This window comes from Phyllostomus hastatus, unplaced genomic scaffold (assembly GCF_019186645.2).
Source record: "Phyllostomus hastatus isolate PE091 unplaced genomic scaffold, TTU_PhHast_1.1 phas_contig_40, whole genome shotgun sequence".
Taxonomy (NCBI): Eukaryota; Metazoa; Chordata; class Mammalia; order Chiroptera; family Phyllostomidae; genus Phyllostomus; species Phyllostomus hastatus.
In genome coordinates this window covers 14,342,938-14,360,069 of record NW_025333872.1, presented here as the reverse complement: position 1 = coordinate 14,360,069, position 17,132 = coordinate 14,342,938, and the positions used below count along the sequence as shown (strand labels likewise).

General features: G+C 35.0%; 1 protein-coding gene across 7 annotated transcripts in view; it reads left to right on the top strand.

Moving 5' to 3' along the window:
* The window catches only part of PKHD1 (PKHD1 ciliary IPT domain containing fibrocystin/polyductin), a 450,367-nt gene that overhangs the window by 285,141 nt on the left and 148,094 nt on the right, over positions 1–17,132 (top strand). The gene's annotated exons all lie outside the window — the stretch shown is intronic.

Below are 17,132 nucleotides of genomic sequence, written 5' to 3'. Positions count from 1 at the left end.
GAAAAAAACCCACAACACTCAAAATCATGGAGATTAAATAGCATGCTATTAAACAATGAATGGGTCAAGAATGAAATTAGGGAAGAAATTAAATAGTTTCTGGAAACAAATGAAAATGAACTCACAACAACGCAAAATTTATGGCAGTCCTGAGAGGGAAGTTCATAGTGATACAGGCCTACCTAAAAAAGATAGAAACATTTCAAACAAACAACCTAATCCTATGTCCACAAGAACTTGAGGAACAACAAAGACATCCCAGAGCAAGTAGAAGGAAGGAAATAACCAAGATCAGAGCAGAATTAAATGACAGAGAGACTAAAAGTACAATTCTAAGAATCAATGAATCCAGGAGCTGGTTCTTTCAAAAGATAAACAAAATTGACAAGCCTTTAAGCATGCTCATCAAGAAAAAAAGAGAGAAGACCCAAATAAACACAATCAGAAATGAAAAGGAGAGATTACAACTGATAACACAGAAATACAAAGGATTGTAAGAAATTATTATGAAGAACTGTATGTGAAGAAATTTGAAAATGTAGGTGAAATGGACAAATTTCTAGAAAAACACAATCTTCCAAAACTCAATGAAGAAGAAGCAGAAGACCTAAACAAACCAATAACAACAAATGAAATTGAAGCAGTAATCAAAAAACTTTCAAGACACAGAAGCCCTGGACCAGGTGGTTTCACAGGAGAATTCTACAAAGCATTTAAGGAAGAATTAACTCCTATCCTTCACAGACTACTTCAAAAAATCCAAAATGATGGAAGACTCCCAAACTCTTTTTATGAAGCCAGCATCATCCTAATCCCAAAACCAAATAAAGACACAACAAAGAAAGAAAACTTCTGGCCAACTTTGCTGATGAATATAGATGCTAAAATCCTCAACAAAATACTGGCAAACCACATCCAACAATACATTAAAAAGATCATACACCATGACCAAGTGGGATTCATCCCAGGGGTGCAAGGATGGTACAATATTCACAAATCAGTAAATGTAATACATCACATAAAAAAAAGCAAAGACAAAAACCACATGATCATATCAATAGATGTGGAAAAAGCATTTGATAAGCTACAGCACCCATTTATGATAAAAACACTCAGCAAAGTGGGAATAGAGGGAGCATTTCTCAACATAATAAAGGCCATATATGAGAGACCTACAGCCAACATCCTATTCAATGGGCAAAAACTAAAATCTTTTCCACTAAGATCAGGAACAAGACAAGGGTGTCCACTTTCACCACTTCTATTCAATATAGTACTGGAAGTTTTAGCCACAGTGATCAGACAAGAAAAGGAAATGAAAGGTATCCAAATTGGAAAGGAGGAAACAAAACTGTCATTGATTGCAGATGACATGATAGTGTACATAGAAAATCCTATAGACTCCACCAAAAAACTGCTAGACTTAATAAATGAATTTGGCGAAACAGCAGGATACAAAGTCAACATCGAGAAATCAAAGGCATTTTTGTATACGAACAATGAAACAGCAGAAGCAGAAATCAAGAAAAAAATTCCATTCAATATAGCAAAAAGAAAAATAAAATACCTAGGAATAAACCTAACCAAGGAGGTAAAAGACCTGTATGCACAAAACTACACAACACTGAAGAAAGAAATCAAGGCAGACACAAACAAATGGAAACACACACTGTGTTCATGTATCAGAAGAATTAACATCATCGAAATGTCCATACTACCCAAAGCAATTTACACATTCAGTGCAATACCTATTAAAGTACCAATGGCATATTTCACAGACGTAGAACAAACACTTCAAAAATTTATATGGAGCCATAAACAACCTCGAATAGCTGCAGCAATTTTGAGAAAGAAGAGTAAAGTAGGATGGATCACAATACCTGATATCAAACTCTATTACAAGGCCACTGTAATCAAAACAGCCTGGTATTGGCATAAAAACAGGCATATGGACCAATGGAACTGTACAGAGCCCAGAAATAAACCCAAGTCTCTATGGGCAATTAATATTCGACAAAGGGGGCAACGATATAAAATGGAGTAACAATAGCCTCTTCAACAAATGGTGTTGGGAGAACTGGACAGCTATGTGCAAAAAAATGAAACTCGAGCACCATCTTACACCATATACAAAAATAAATTCAAGGTGGATAAAAGATTAAAATATAAACCACAACACCATTAAAGCCCTAGAGGAGAACATAGGCAGGAAAATCTCAGATATTTCACACAGCAACATTTTTACTGATATGTCCCCTAGAGCAAGGAACATAAAGGAAAAAATAAACAAACGGGATCTCATCAAAATAAAAAACTTCTGCATGGCTAAAGAAAACAGTATTAAAATAAAAAGAGAACCAACTGTATTGGAAAACATATTTGTCAATGATACCACAGACAAGGGTTTAATCTCCAAAATATACAAAGAACTTACATGACTCCACTCTAAGAAGACAAGCAACCCAATTAAAAAATGGGTAAGGGACCTGAACAGACACTTCTCCAAGGTGGACATACAGAGGATCCAGAGATACATGAAAAGATGCTCAATATCGCTAGCTATCAAAGAGATGCAAATTAAAACCACAATGAGGTACCACTTTACACCAGTCAGAATGTCCATCATAAACAAAGCAACAAATAACAAGTGTTGGAGAGGTTGTGGAGAAAAGGGGACCCTAGTGCATTGTTGGTGGGATTGTGGACTGGTACAACCACTATGGAAAACAATATGGAATTTCCCCAGAAAACTAAAAATGGATCTGCCTTTTGACCCAGCAGTTCCAGTGCTGGAACTATATATATCCTAAGAACCCTGAAACACCAATCCAAAAGAACCTATGCACCCCAATGTTCATAGCAGCACAATTTACAATAGCCAAGTGTTGGAAGCAACCTAGGTGCCATCAGTAAATGAATGGATCAAAAAACTATGGTACATTTACACAATGGAATTCTATGCAGCAGAAAGAAAGAAGGAGCTCCTACCCTTTGCATGATGGAGCTGGAAAGCATTATGCTAAGCGAAATAAGCCAAGTGGTGAAAAACAAATACCATATGATCTCACCTTTAACAGGAACCTAATCAAAAAAACAAAGAAACAAGGAAAATATAACCAAAGACACTGAAATAGAGAACAGGCTGACAGTGTTCAGAGGGTAGAGGGGAGGGAATTTCAGGGGAAAAGGGGAAGGGTTTACAGGAACAAGTATAAAGGACACATGGACAAAAACTAAGGGTGGGTGGAAATGGGAGGGAGGTGGGGAGGACTGGGTGGGTGGGCCAGGATGGGAGTTAAAGATAGAAAATTGTACTTGAACAATAATTAAAATAAAATTTAAAAAACCCCAAAAACATTAAAAGAGAATTCTCAGAAACAGTAATACCTTATCCCAGAGAAATAAATCTCTGATGGTGAGGAAGTATTTAGATATGTTGTTTTATAATATCCACATTTAAAATTTTCTGGTGGAAGAGAATTGTAGACCTAAATGCCTGTCCAAAGCCTAATCATTGTAAGAGATTCCTGAAAAATTGTGGTCAAGCCTCTTCCTGAATAGTTGCAGTGACACACACACACAAAATCAAAATCTTTGGAGACATCTTATTTCCACTTTTTAAAATTTCCATTAGAATTATTTTCTTCCTATTAAGCCAAATTCTCCCTTCCTCTAATTTCTATTGGATCAGGTTCTTATTTGATCCATACAGGGTAAGTGTGAAATTACCTTCCCTTTGATAGTCCTTCATTCATGTTTTCTCGAGTCTTCTCTTTTTCAGGTTATACAGTTTCTATTATTTTAACTGTGGTTATATAGTAGTTACTTTAATTGTTATTATTAATATATGGTTACAGTTTTTAAAATACTTTTTATATTTTCAATCTATTGCACAAAACTGGAAAACACACACACACAAAACAATAGAACATTATGTAGAAGAAGTCATGTAATTACTCATATTCCCAAATGTAAAGATAATCACAATAAGCACTTTTAGTCTTGTTTTAATTTTTTTTCCTACACATGCGTGAATATACATACCCATACCCTTTAACATGTAGGGCATACAGTTTGATATTTTGGACCTATGTTAATATTGTGAAATTACCCCAACTTACTCTCTAAGACATACATTTTTATTAAACTTATTGGAGTAGCATTGGTTAATAACATTATTTAAATTTCAGGTGTACAGCTTTATGACACAACTCTATAATGCAACTGTATCCTCTACTGTGAGCTCACTACCTGAAGTCAAATATGCTTCTGTCACCTTGTCATTGACCCTTTTTCTTCTTCATCCTCCCCCTACCTCCCTTCCCTGCTGGTAACTACCATTCTGTTATTTGTATCTATGAGTTTGGTTTTTGTTTGTTTGTTTTGTTTGTTCACTTATTGGTCTTTTTTTTTAGATTTTATTTATTTATTTTTAGAGAGGGAAGGGAGGGAGAAAGAGAGAGAGAAACGTCAATGTGTGGTTGCTGGGGGCCGTGGCCTGCAACCCAGGCATGTGCCCTGACTGGGAATCAAACCTGCAAATACTTTGGTTCGCAGCCCGAGCTCAATCCACTGAGCTACACCAGCCAGGGCCTCACTTATTGCTTTTTGTTTTAAATCCCACACATAAGTGAAATTATATAGTTCATGTCTTTTTCTCTCTGACTTATTTCATTTAGCATAATATGTTCAAGATTCATCCATGTTGTTACAAATGGCAATATTTTATATTTTTTATGGCTGAGTGATATTTAAATGTACATACGTACCAAATCTTCTTCATCCAGCCATCCAGTGAAGGACACTTAGGTTGTTTCTATGTCTTGACTATTGTAAATAATGCTGCAGTGAACAAAGGGGTGTATATATCTTTATAAATAAATGTTTTCAAAATTTTCAAACAGATACCTAGAAGAAGGATTGCTGGGTCATTTGGTAGCTTTATTCTTAATTTCCTGAGGAATCCTCATACTGTTTTCCAGAGTGGCTGCATCAGTTTACATTCCCATCAGCAGTGTACAAGAGTTTCCTCTAAAGTACAATTTTAATAGCTTTAATATTCTATATCTATGTAAACATGTACTTATATGTACCTATATAATAATTCAGTTAACCATTTTTCTATTATTAAATATGAAAGTTATTTCATTTTTTTGTCCTTGTAATTTACTCTGTAATAAACATTTCAACACTTAAATCATTATTCATATCTCTGATTATTTCCTTAGGACAGACTTGTATAAGTGGAATTAATGGGGCTAAGGAGAAGTACATGTTTTAAGGTCCCTGATATATATTGTTAATGTGTTTTTCAGAAAGATTATATAAGATTGCATTGCCTCCACATTTCTCAGAATTATGAGATCTCCTCACATTTCCTAACTTTGTCACTAAACACACTTGTTCTATTTGATTCCTCTGAAACAGCAAAGCTGGGGGGAAGGACTGTTCTCCCTGAATAGGAATATGAGAATAAGACCTGACTTACTCTGAACAGAATGAAAGAAGTATAGCAGTTAGGGCTCACATCCAACATGGTCATCTATTTGCTGTTCGACCTAAAGCAAATCAATTTTTGGACACCTCCATTCCTCCATCTGTAAAGTACAAAACAACTATAGAACCTACCCTGAAGGGATGTTGAAACCACTAAACATAACAGCTCCTACTAAGTGCTTGGTATATAATAGGTGTTTAATAGATTGTTAGTTCATCTATCAGGGCGCCTGCAGAAAATAGAGGTCATACTGGTTTAGACAGTTTGAATAGATTTTGATAAAGAAACATTTGCAAAAACCCAAATAGCCTGGGCATACCATAGGGCTAGTAACAACAGAGCTTTCTTACCACCATTTGCCACAAAGGGGTGAGGAAAGGAAGTCATTACTGGAATCCCAGATGAAGGGGGAAAAGTGGAGATGGTTGCCAGATACAAGCACAATCTTTAGTGTGCCTGGGACTCACTTGTTGCTGGGAAGGTGGGAATAAATACCCTGACCTCTCTCTTTCTTCTCTTGTTTCCTGCTTGTGCTACCATTTTGTCTAAAACTAACTGGATCTCTGAATAAAGGAGAACTCAGTGATGTAGAGCTTGCAGGTCAGCAGCATCTTGGGGCACTGAGCAGAGGAAATAAGGACAGAGTTTGGAAATGGATGCTCTTCAGCCCAGTCAGCTTTTGGCTACCATATGGATACAATTCTTCTTTCCATATAGTCAAAGATTAAACCAGCTTCTTTGTCTAGCCATGTCATGCAGCTGGTCCTTCCAACTATATTGTGAGCTCTGATTTCTACATTTTTCATATGTGCTACCCATAGATATTTCTACATTGTACATTCATATAGGAATTACTTGGTTTTCCCTTGTGTTTTAAGTGATCTAAATACAATAATTTTTACTTATCTCTTTATTTTATTCTTTCATCAGTCCTTTCATGATGGAGAAATTCTTTGGGATTCTGACCTTTTCCTCCCAGATTAATAGCATTTGCTCATTCATTTGTTTAATATTCTATAAAATCCTCACCCAGTTAACTGATAGAAATATTAAATAAAACTGAATCTAGTTTTGTTATTAAAAACCTTATTTCAAGTTGACATCTTCCATTGCTATGACTGGTCCTTTTTTATTTTTGAAGTTCCTTATTAATATAACAAAAATGTTGCCTGAAAATCTGTACCTTTTCAGGGAAGTGCCACTGCACCACTGTCCAGTTCCGATTTACACATTTCAAATCTTCTTTTTAAATTTGTCCATCCCCAACTATATTTTTATTTATTACTAGACAATGCTATATTCTTTCTCTCCTTGCTTTGTTGGGCCTGAAGTTTGATTATTGGAACCCATCTGCTCAATCCTCTGTGTATTATGCCTGAAGGAAGACTTTCAACCCATCTGTCCAATTCTACCACACCCCAAAAAAATCCCAACATGCAACAGATAATAACACTAGTTAGTAAATAAACTTAATAGATGTGGACACTGGCACAGAATACTGCCAGAGTACGTCTGCTATCTGATGCTTTTTGATCCAAGTCCCAATATTGCAGAATTATTTTTCTTGATGGCCCTGCTTTTAAGGCAGCTGGTGCTGGCAAAATGTATCAGTTGACTTTCAGTAGAGTATAATGATTATGCTAGCATTAGAAGGGAGGTTTAAGATCAAAGCTTTGCTTAGAGGGTTATAGCTGAATCATAGGGAAATTCTAGGGAATGGGTGTGTCTGGATTGTAGGATTTATAGAACAGTGGTAGCCCATGAAGATTCTTATGCACTATGTTAAGGAGTTTGGATTTTGGCATGAAGGCATTGGGTGGTCACTGGATAGTTTTAAGCAGGAAAGTTACATGATTAGATTTGGTTTTAGAAAGATCACTCCTGGCAGTGTGTAGGCTATATTGGAAGGGGCACAGTGAAAAGTGAGAAGGCTACTGAGGTGTTTCAGAAAAGAAAAAAGTAAATTATTGAAACAAGTCATTGGAGTTAAAGAGGAAGAATGAATTAGAGAAATATTGAGGAAGTTTAAATCACTATAACTGAGCGGCAATTTTGATGTGAGGTGAGGAGGAGTGTTTAGAAAATATCCCAGGTATTGGGTTGGGGGATGTGGGTGGATGGTGATGCTGGGATGGAAACTCCTTTCTACCACTTATTAGCTGAGTGACTCTGGGTGAATGACATGAACTAACCCTACCTCAGTTTTTTTAAAAATAGTAGTAGTGTTTATTCTATAGAGTTGTATGAAAATCAAGTGTTAATATATATTAAAGTAGTTGAACAGTGTCTGGGCACAGTGAGCCCTTACCGTGGTTTGTTGAATACATAGACTCCTACACATCAAGTTTATATTTCACTGGGATGCGTAAGTGGTAGCATGTAGAGGGTGAGTTGATTTATGAAAAATGCAGGAGAGAGGACTCTGCTAAATATAATATTTGGGAGTCATCAGCAAAATGAGACATCAAAGGTATGAGATAGAGACAATGACCAAAGCTGAAATTTTGAGGAGCACCAGCCTTTCAGTGGTGATAGGACAGGTGGTGCTCATCAAGGAGAAGGAGAAGAAACAGCTTTATAGGTAACAAAAATAGAGTGGCAAGAAAATATCTTATAAACAGATTTACAAGAAATGAGTGGTTAGTAGCATGAGATCCAGTTTAGAAAATGAAGAAAGAAAATATGGTCATCTTATTCTAGCTTTTTAAAAAATAATGACTCACAAATATAGTTTTGTCTCAAAATGTTACATTGCATGTGGAAGAAAAAATTCAACACATTACTTGAAGGACAGTGACTTCTAATAAATTTAATGCCATTATCTATTCTTTAACTTTATTGTTTTTGAGTTGAATATGGTCTTAAGCACAATTGGACACATTAAACCTCATATTTGAAAATGAATGGTTGTCTATATTAAAAGTGATGTCAATAAACCTTTACAGGTTTTCATACATAACAAACTTTCTTTTGGATCATAAAATGGAGGAATTAAGTAGATATTAAGGAGAAAATCATTTCTCTGATATGGTGATTTTCCAAATTTTTATTTAAAGATGTATCCCTATCTCTGTCTACTTTCTCCATCCCCTTTCTCCCTCCTTCTCTCACTTTTTCTTTCATTAAATACCACCTCTGTGCCAAGCATTCTCCCTGAGACTTGAGTATTCAGAAGCAAGCAAGACAGATGAGATTCCTGCTTGCTTTCTTTTGTCTGGAGAAACAGACAATGAAATAGTAAAATAAATGTGGAAGATAACTAGATGGCAAGACATGCACTGAAGGAAACAAAAACCAGTGTGAGCTGAAGAGAGGTCCAGGCTGGATGCCAGCACCACAGATAAGGTAGTTGTGAAAGCCTTTCTGAAGAAACAAGGTGATGTCAGACCATAGAGAGAGGAAAAGAGCTAAACTCACAAAAATTTGGACAGGAGAGTTTCAGGCAGAAGGATGAGGAAGTGCAAAAGTCCCGAGGCAGTGGCAGGAATGTGCTTTATATAGTCGTAAAGCAGAAGGGCAGCCCCAGTAGCTGGAGGATACCAAACAGTAGACATGAGTTTCATGATGTAGTCTGGATTTTAAGATGTGCAGTGTTGGTCTCCAAAACATTGAAGAGCACAAACACGGACAAGTAGTGCTGAAACTTGCTATTTTTGATAATCTTCTGAGTATGACTAACAAGACAGAAATTAGTTGAGGGCCTTCATAAATATGGAATTTCTTGAGACCTGGATTGTAATTCCAGTTTAGCAATTTATTGTACAGCTTCTGGAAAGTTCCCCAGTAGTGGTTTCATAACTGTGATATCACAGACCTCAAAGATTGTGTAAATCATCTATTTAATTGAAGGGATAAGGAAACTGAGATCCAAAGAGATTATTGATTTATTCCAAGGTCACATAACTGGTAAAGAACAAGACCAGAATTAGAGACTATTTCAGTTACCTTAAATACTCATCCTTTAAATCTCTGCCCCCAAACTGCCTTTACTATGAGCCTTTTCTGTCTCCATTCAGCAGGTTTCAATGTATCTTTTCTTCTTATCCATTCTGTTCATTCATATAATCATTATTGCATTCATTTTATTGTATGTTCTCATGAACATCCTCTCTATATTAGATGGTTGACTTCTTTAGAATGTTTTGAAACCCTAGTACCTAGTTAGTGCATAGTAAGCTTCCAATAATGTGCTGTGTGACTGATTAGTGTACACATAAATGACTGGTCATATATAAATCTGTCTTTCAGCTCAGTTCCTTTTTATTATAACACATTTAGTCTCCCTATACTTAATGGCAACATCTGTGAGGAAGGAATTACAGTGTTAATATATAAATGACTACAGTGTTTTTGCCCCTGTATGAAAAGAAACAAAACAAGGGTAGAAACATGTTTGAAAAGTTGGTGATCTTGTACAAAGCGAAAGTGTTTTCAATTTTTAATCTGTAGGAGAGAAAAACTGATAAAAGTGCCTAGTTCAAATTCTGTACTATAGGTATTGGTTTGTTATTTCTTTAAATGTTTGTATTTCATTGTTCATGAATAGCTATCTGACCTCATCTTTTTCATCGTGTCTCTTCTTAGATAAGAAATCATTTCTATGCTTTAGTATTTTTTCCTTGTTATCTTAGATATCAATAATGCTAACATGTTACTGACATAAATGTTCAACTTTGAAAATGTTTTAATCTCATAACTTTTAAAATTGCAAATAGAAAATTCCGGTGTTTTAGTTTATAGGAGGATTTCAGAGAAAGGCAACCATTAGTAATTAATTTCTGTCTTTACAACTTAACAGAATGCTTTTAGATCTCCAAGTAAGCAATGACATGTCCCACAAATCAATGTGCCCGAGGACTCAGTCCTGTTCCTTTAACTTGTTTCAGCCAGGTCACATGATGTACTGCCCAGTTGCTCAGTAATTAAGCTAGGAACTAGGTTTTTATCCTAAAACTTGTCACATATTGTTTTGCAGAACAGTGATGGGTATATGTCAGTCTGTTTCGCATTTGTAGCTAGGAGCCCAAGGTCATCATTAGCACATGACTTTGTCAGGAAATGAAGTATACTAGGTGTATGGAAGTTTCTTCCATTGCTTCCGTGACTGGGACTTTCTCAATCCTAAAGAAGAGGGAACATCCATACACTGTTTATTGCCTTCCAAACTGACAGTTCTGTAAAATTCATTGGATGATTAAGTAATAAGGAGGCAAACCAGAGAAAAGTATAGATTAAAACATAACCTCCAGCCTAAAGCCACAATACCTAGTAGTCAGACTTATTGAGTAGCCAGAAGAATCTTGTATCTTGTGGTGATGATGTTTGTTGAAAAATAATATATTAATTTAAAAAATAAAAAAATAAATATTTTTAAGTTCAACAATAACAAAATAACCACACATTCAATGTATAAATACAAGTATATATAGATATTTGCAAAATAAATGGTTTATAAATAGATAATAATGATCCTCAGTCAACAAATCAGCTTCTGTTTATATTGACTATTCTCCACTCAAACTACTAGTTAGCTGATAAAATAAAAAGGTTACATCAAAGGGATATGGCTTTTAAATATTATATATATTTAACACTAAGTGAAAAAGTACAAAAGCTTATTTTTACAGGGTTGGGACATATTAAATTTCATTTCTGTGAGTCCCTAAAGATTGGCATCCAACAGTTATATAATATATATTTCAAAAATAACATTAAGCATATAAATATCTGTTTATTTTCCTATGGATATCAGTTCTTTGACAAACATATTATCCATCTCTCTCTCTCTCTCTCTCTCTCTCTCTCTATATATATATATATATATATATTTATATTTATATATTTTTATATATATATATATAAAGTGAAACACTGATATAAAAAGTAATTCTTCTGTCTTGTTAGAATATCAGTTAGTCTCTACAAAACACATTTACATTAATCATCTTTAAGATTTTAATATTTTCTAAATTACTGTTCCCCAAACTGTATTTTGGACTCTTGAACTTCTGCCACAGTAACATAAAATTCCTTAGAAATTTATTGTTTAAAAATTACTAAATGGTTAATTATATAATAAATAAAATAATTATTAAGTTTTGTTAGCTATTTTTGCATGGGAAAAACTAAATAATTTTAAGCAAATAGGTGAATAAGTAAGTGAATGGATGATTTGTTTTGTTGATTATTTAAACTCTTGTAGTTAGTTTGAGAGGAATTTAATTGTCTTTCCTGATGTTTTTTGGACTGAACATTCAAATAAGTGATCACCTTATATTTTTACTTTTGAATGTCTAGTTTCTAGCACTGTAGAAATAGAACATTGCATGCTAAAAGAGCTTGCCTTCTGTTTTCTTTATTTCCAAATTAAACAATAATTCTGAAATGTTTTATTTCTCCATTATTACTACCACTACTATTTTTTAGTATTATACTACTAAGAGCCAACATTTAAAAAATCAAGCATTCAATGCAGACACTGTGCATGTATCAATGACATGCACGAAGTTATTTAACTTCTCACACACAAAATAGATTCCGCTATTCTGCCTATTTTATAGGCAGAAATCAAGGTTTACAGAAATGAGTTTGCTCCACCTTACTTAAGATGTTTTAAGAATTTTTACACATTTTGTAAGTATGTGAATTAAATTATATTAACTTCTACTTCATATTCTATCAACTGTTGATAAACTGAGAGGCCTCATTGATGATCAAATTTGTCAGCCTGAATTAAACATTATTTTGACAAATTCTTATTTCATTGGGCTAAAAGCCTTTCCATCCTTATATATATATTTTTACATGAGATAGATTTCTATTGGAGAGGGGTATTTTAAGAATAAGTGGGTCAGAGACACACTGGGAATTAAAAGCTAACTTAGAATAAAACATGCTTTACAATTTAATTGGTTCAGTACTGTTTGCCAGTTTAGGTCTGATAAGAAGAAATATTCTGGACTCTCTGCTCCGAAGAAAATAGCTATAGCAACACGTGAGAAAAATAGTTATGTTCCAGTTAGGAGCTCAACTTCCAAAGTTGTGTAAAATTGATTTTGGAAGTAATTTCTTAACCTGTCATTCACATGCAATCATATTTATTAAATTTCAAGGTTAACTTAGACAGAAATACAAATTATTTAGAAATACAATTCATTGCTTTGGATTTAGGGATGGGATCTGCAAAAAAATTTCTTATGGAAATGTCTCTAAAATTTTGGTCAGTATATATTAAATTTATTTAGTTTTTCTTGTATCAGTTAATAAAGCTATAAACAAATTTAATAGCATGGACAATCAGAAAAACATAATTTTGGTCATTTTCCATTCTTTTAATCAACAAATACTTATTGATGAGTGTTTTAGAACATAATAATCAGTTAAATATTTATTGTGCAATATGATACACATGTACAAAAATACTTATAAAATAAAAAATACACAACTGAATTAAACACCATAAATCCATTCTAGTAGGTATACAGTGAGACTTCACTATTGGTTTAATTTGTATTTCTCTAATTTCTAATGTAATTGAGTATTTTTAAACTTTTATTATCTATTTTATACCTTGTTTTGTGAAGTAGCTATTTTTTTATCCTTTTTATGATGGATTATCTGTTTTATATTGATTTACTGAAGTTTTATATGTTCTAGAATGTACTTTTTATTTGTTACCTGTATTACGAGTATCCTTGTCTACTCTGTAGGTTGTTTTTTTTACTCTCCTAATGATATTTCTAAATAATTGAAAAAATCTTTATTTAAAAATGTTTATTTCATAAAACTTTTCCAATGAGTTGTGTACTTTGACTAAACAATGGTCAGAAAGCATATTGATGTATGATTCTAATCCCTTTAAATTTGTTAAACCTTAGGATCTTCATGTGGTCGTATGATCAATAGATGTGAAAGTCTTGTACATGCTTGAAAGAATACATTCTTTATGAATCTAGTTATCCACTCATGCATTAGGTCAGCTTTGCTAATTGTGCTATTCAAGATGCTGTATCCTTGCTCCTTTTTTGTTTATTGTATAGGGAGTTGTGTTTAATTTGTCACTGTTATTATGGATATATCTATTTTTTTCATTGAAGTTCTGTACATTTTTGTTTTATTTATTCTGAAGTATGATGCTAGGCACATATATGTTTAAAATTATAATATTGGTGAAATAAATCTTTTTTTACTATATAATATTCCTCTTTTTTCATTGTTTTCTGTAAGAAAATTGATTAAAATTACCTAGTTCATCATTTTGGGGGTAAAACATACATGAACTCTGCTGCCAATACAGTCACTTCTCTCTGTTCACTCACTGAAAGAGAAGGGGACAGGTAACAGGCACTCAGGGTACCATGTAGAAGTATTGGGGTAAATCACATTGTGTTGTGAGAGCCGATAGAGGGCCACTTGACCCAGACCTAGTTGTCAAGGAGGGAACCCAGAGAGAGTGGCATCTGAAGTGGGGCTGGGCTTGTTTAGGGGCTTGTGTGGCTTGGCCATTGAGTATGCCAAGGAAAGTATGGCCAATGAGTATGCCATTGAGTATCTCTGCAGGGGAAGGAAGGGGCTCTAAATAGACAATGTTGTCTCTAAGAGTGTGCTATTTCAAAGTGTTTTCAAATGTTTGTGATTTTAAATTAGATAATAGAGCAATGATGAACTTTGGGCCTTGATCTGTCCACATTCCATACTATTTCTTTAGGAAAAGTTCCTTAAAGGAAAATTACTGCAGCAAGAGGCACCAGCATTTTTATGCACAAAAGGGGGTGTGTGATTCCCCTTCGAAGACTTCTAGAAATAAATTGCAGCAGAGCTCAGTTTTGAGGGATGATTAGGATTTAGACAGAACAAAGGTAAGAGACCTCAAAGCCTGGGGAATCTCATACACAGAGGAGAGAGAGCAGGGGGCAGTAAGTAATTCAGTGTGGATTGGTTTAGTCACAAGGTGTGGGGAGTCATGTTGAGAGAGTGGGTTTAAGTGGAAACTAGGTTTATACATGGTTTCATCAAAGAGACTTAGTTAATAAAATAATGTAAGGTCCTTTTCCCTTTTTCTTACCCTTGAAATTCATGGAATCCATTTGTACCATATTCCTCAAATCATTATAACGGTTGTCTGCCGTATACCAGAACTTATTTTCTTCCATCTCCCCAGGTGATTTTAGCATCTGGAACGTATTCTGTTTCCCTCCAGTGCTCACCACCATACTCAGTAATGGCAACTTTCCTTTACTCCTTTTCTATTTCTCTGTGCCTATGTGTTCTAAGATGGCACTTATTAAGTCTAAGCTCAGCTTCACCATTTACTAGCCGTGTAATTTCCAATAAGTTATTTAACCTAACTGTGCCTCAGTTTCCTCCTAAGAACCACAGCAGTGCCCGTCATAGGGTGGTGAGGTAAATGGAATCACATATGCATGAACACCTGGCACGTCTTAGCAGCATGACGACAATGATTTTTCCTCCATTATGAGTATTTAAATTTGTCCAGGTTGAAAATGCCTTTTGCTATAGTTTACAGCAGTTTGAAGCAGCTTCAAAAAGGAAAGTCAGAGAAAAACAGCATTATCCGGAGACTCTTCTATGAGAGGTGGCTACTCTCATTTAGGAGCAAAGCCCAAGCTGGTGAGAGCACCTCACTTTTCTTTGTTAAATTTAAGAATAAAATGAGGAGCCCAGCCTCAAGGGCTTTCTGTTCACCAGCTTTTACAAATTTAAGACACACTTCATTTTAATGTTAAAACAGCATGTGTATTATTCCCTTCTCTTAGGTCAGTCTTGCCTTCTTTCTGTTCAATCTCTAGCCTGCACCTTTCCCTCCCCCCACATCACAAAAACAAATGCAAACTCGGTATTTGAGATACCGGTGATCACAGGGTCGGGGGAGCGGAGAGCTAACTAATTTTGCCCAGACTTTCTGTGGAAGCTGCACATGTTCTGCAGTTTTGGGTTGCATAATTGATTCAATCTCTGATTTCAGATGAACGCTGAACTCCTTTTGTGGGACGCTGCAGACATTTCTGTAGGGCAAGAACTGTTCTTCTCTCCTCTGGTATCTGTTTAGTGCTAGGCCATTTCCCCCTAAGAATCTAAACTACCCTTCATGAGATAAATGAAATCATAATTAGAAAATGGCTCACTGGACAGACTTGTAATCTCAAGATAAGATCTACACCAGACACATTTTCTTAACATTTTCCTCTTCTTTTGCTTCCTTTCTTTCTATGTGGGTACAGCTTTGTTTTGGCTAAGAGGGTATGTTGGTTACTCAGCTGAGAATTGGTGTCACCTGCATGGAGCAGCAGCATACCTTGGCACCTCACTGGGAACCCAGGCTTGCTTGCCCCTGGACCCACTTTGTAACTCTAAGCATATTTGCTTACCCCTCTGTGTCTTACCTTTAGCCGTCCCTTGTAGACCAATGGCTGTGAAGGCTGGACTGTAAAAATAGGTATGTAGTACACTGCAAACTCACATTGAGTCTTTAGGTTAACCAGGTATATATGCCGTCCTAACTGGGGAGGATGACTTTATGCCCACTGAAAGGCCACTTAATCATAATGATGACCGGGCAATTTCAAGTTAATCATTTACTTCATACTGTACTTGGCAACTTCATTTTTGGTTATGTCTTTAAGAATTTCTAAATTGGAAAGTTTTGTTTGATAGCAGATATTTTTTGTGAGCCAGTTTGATCCAGTTTGTAGTTTGAAGACTATCTTTTCACCAGTTGCTTTTTGAAAAGCTGAGTTTTTACGGTATTTTCTGTACTTTAAGATAGATTTTTTTGAATCAAATAACCTTTGTTATGTTTATACTCCATACCACTATTTCAGCAAATCCCCCAAAGAATTCTCATACTATAACAGTGACCTGGCTGCATAGTTCAGCTGGTTGGAGCTATGTCCATTCAATACACTAAGTCTGAGGATTCGATCCCCAGTCAGGGCACCCAAAGGAATCAACCAATGAATGCATAAATTAGTGGAACAACAAATCTATGTTCCTCCTTATCTCTCTGTCTCTTTCTCTAAAATCAATTTTTTTAAAAAGTGACCAAACTCTGCTATTTACCTCAAAAGAATAAATCATGTCAGCAGTAATTCCCACCTGATATCTGTTACAGCCTGAATGGATTGTGTCTTTATGCTGCTAGAAGAATTTAGGCTGAGAAAATAGCTTATACTTGTTTAATAAGACACTTAGTATGAACATACTATAGTTCAAATTAAGACTCTGTGAATTACTAGTTGGATAAATACAGACAAATCCCTTAACCTCTAAGCCTCATTATGTGTGAATATTTAAAATTGAGATAATAATCATACTTACTTTTCAGATTTGTTGTGAGGAATAAATGCTAAAATGCATGTAAATGCATTTTATGGGATCCAGCCATAGGCATGAATCAGCCAGGTTTTGCTTTGGTTAACAGTGTGTTACAAATAGTCCATGATCCTCAATGGCATACCACAACAAATATTTATGTTAGACTTAGCTGGAAGTACTTCCAGCTGTGTGTTCTCTTTAGATCTGCTAGTTTGTTTCTTCATTCAGGAACTAGAAGCTATTTAAAGAATACTCCTTTCCTGGCAGAATACATCATTGCAAGTGGTCTGTTAAAAACTTG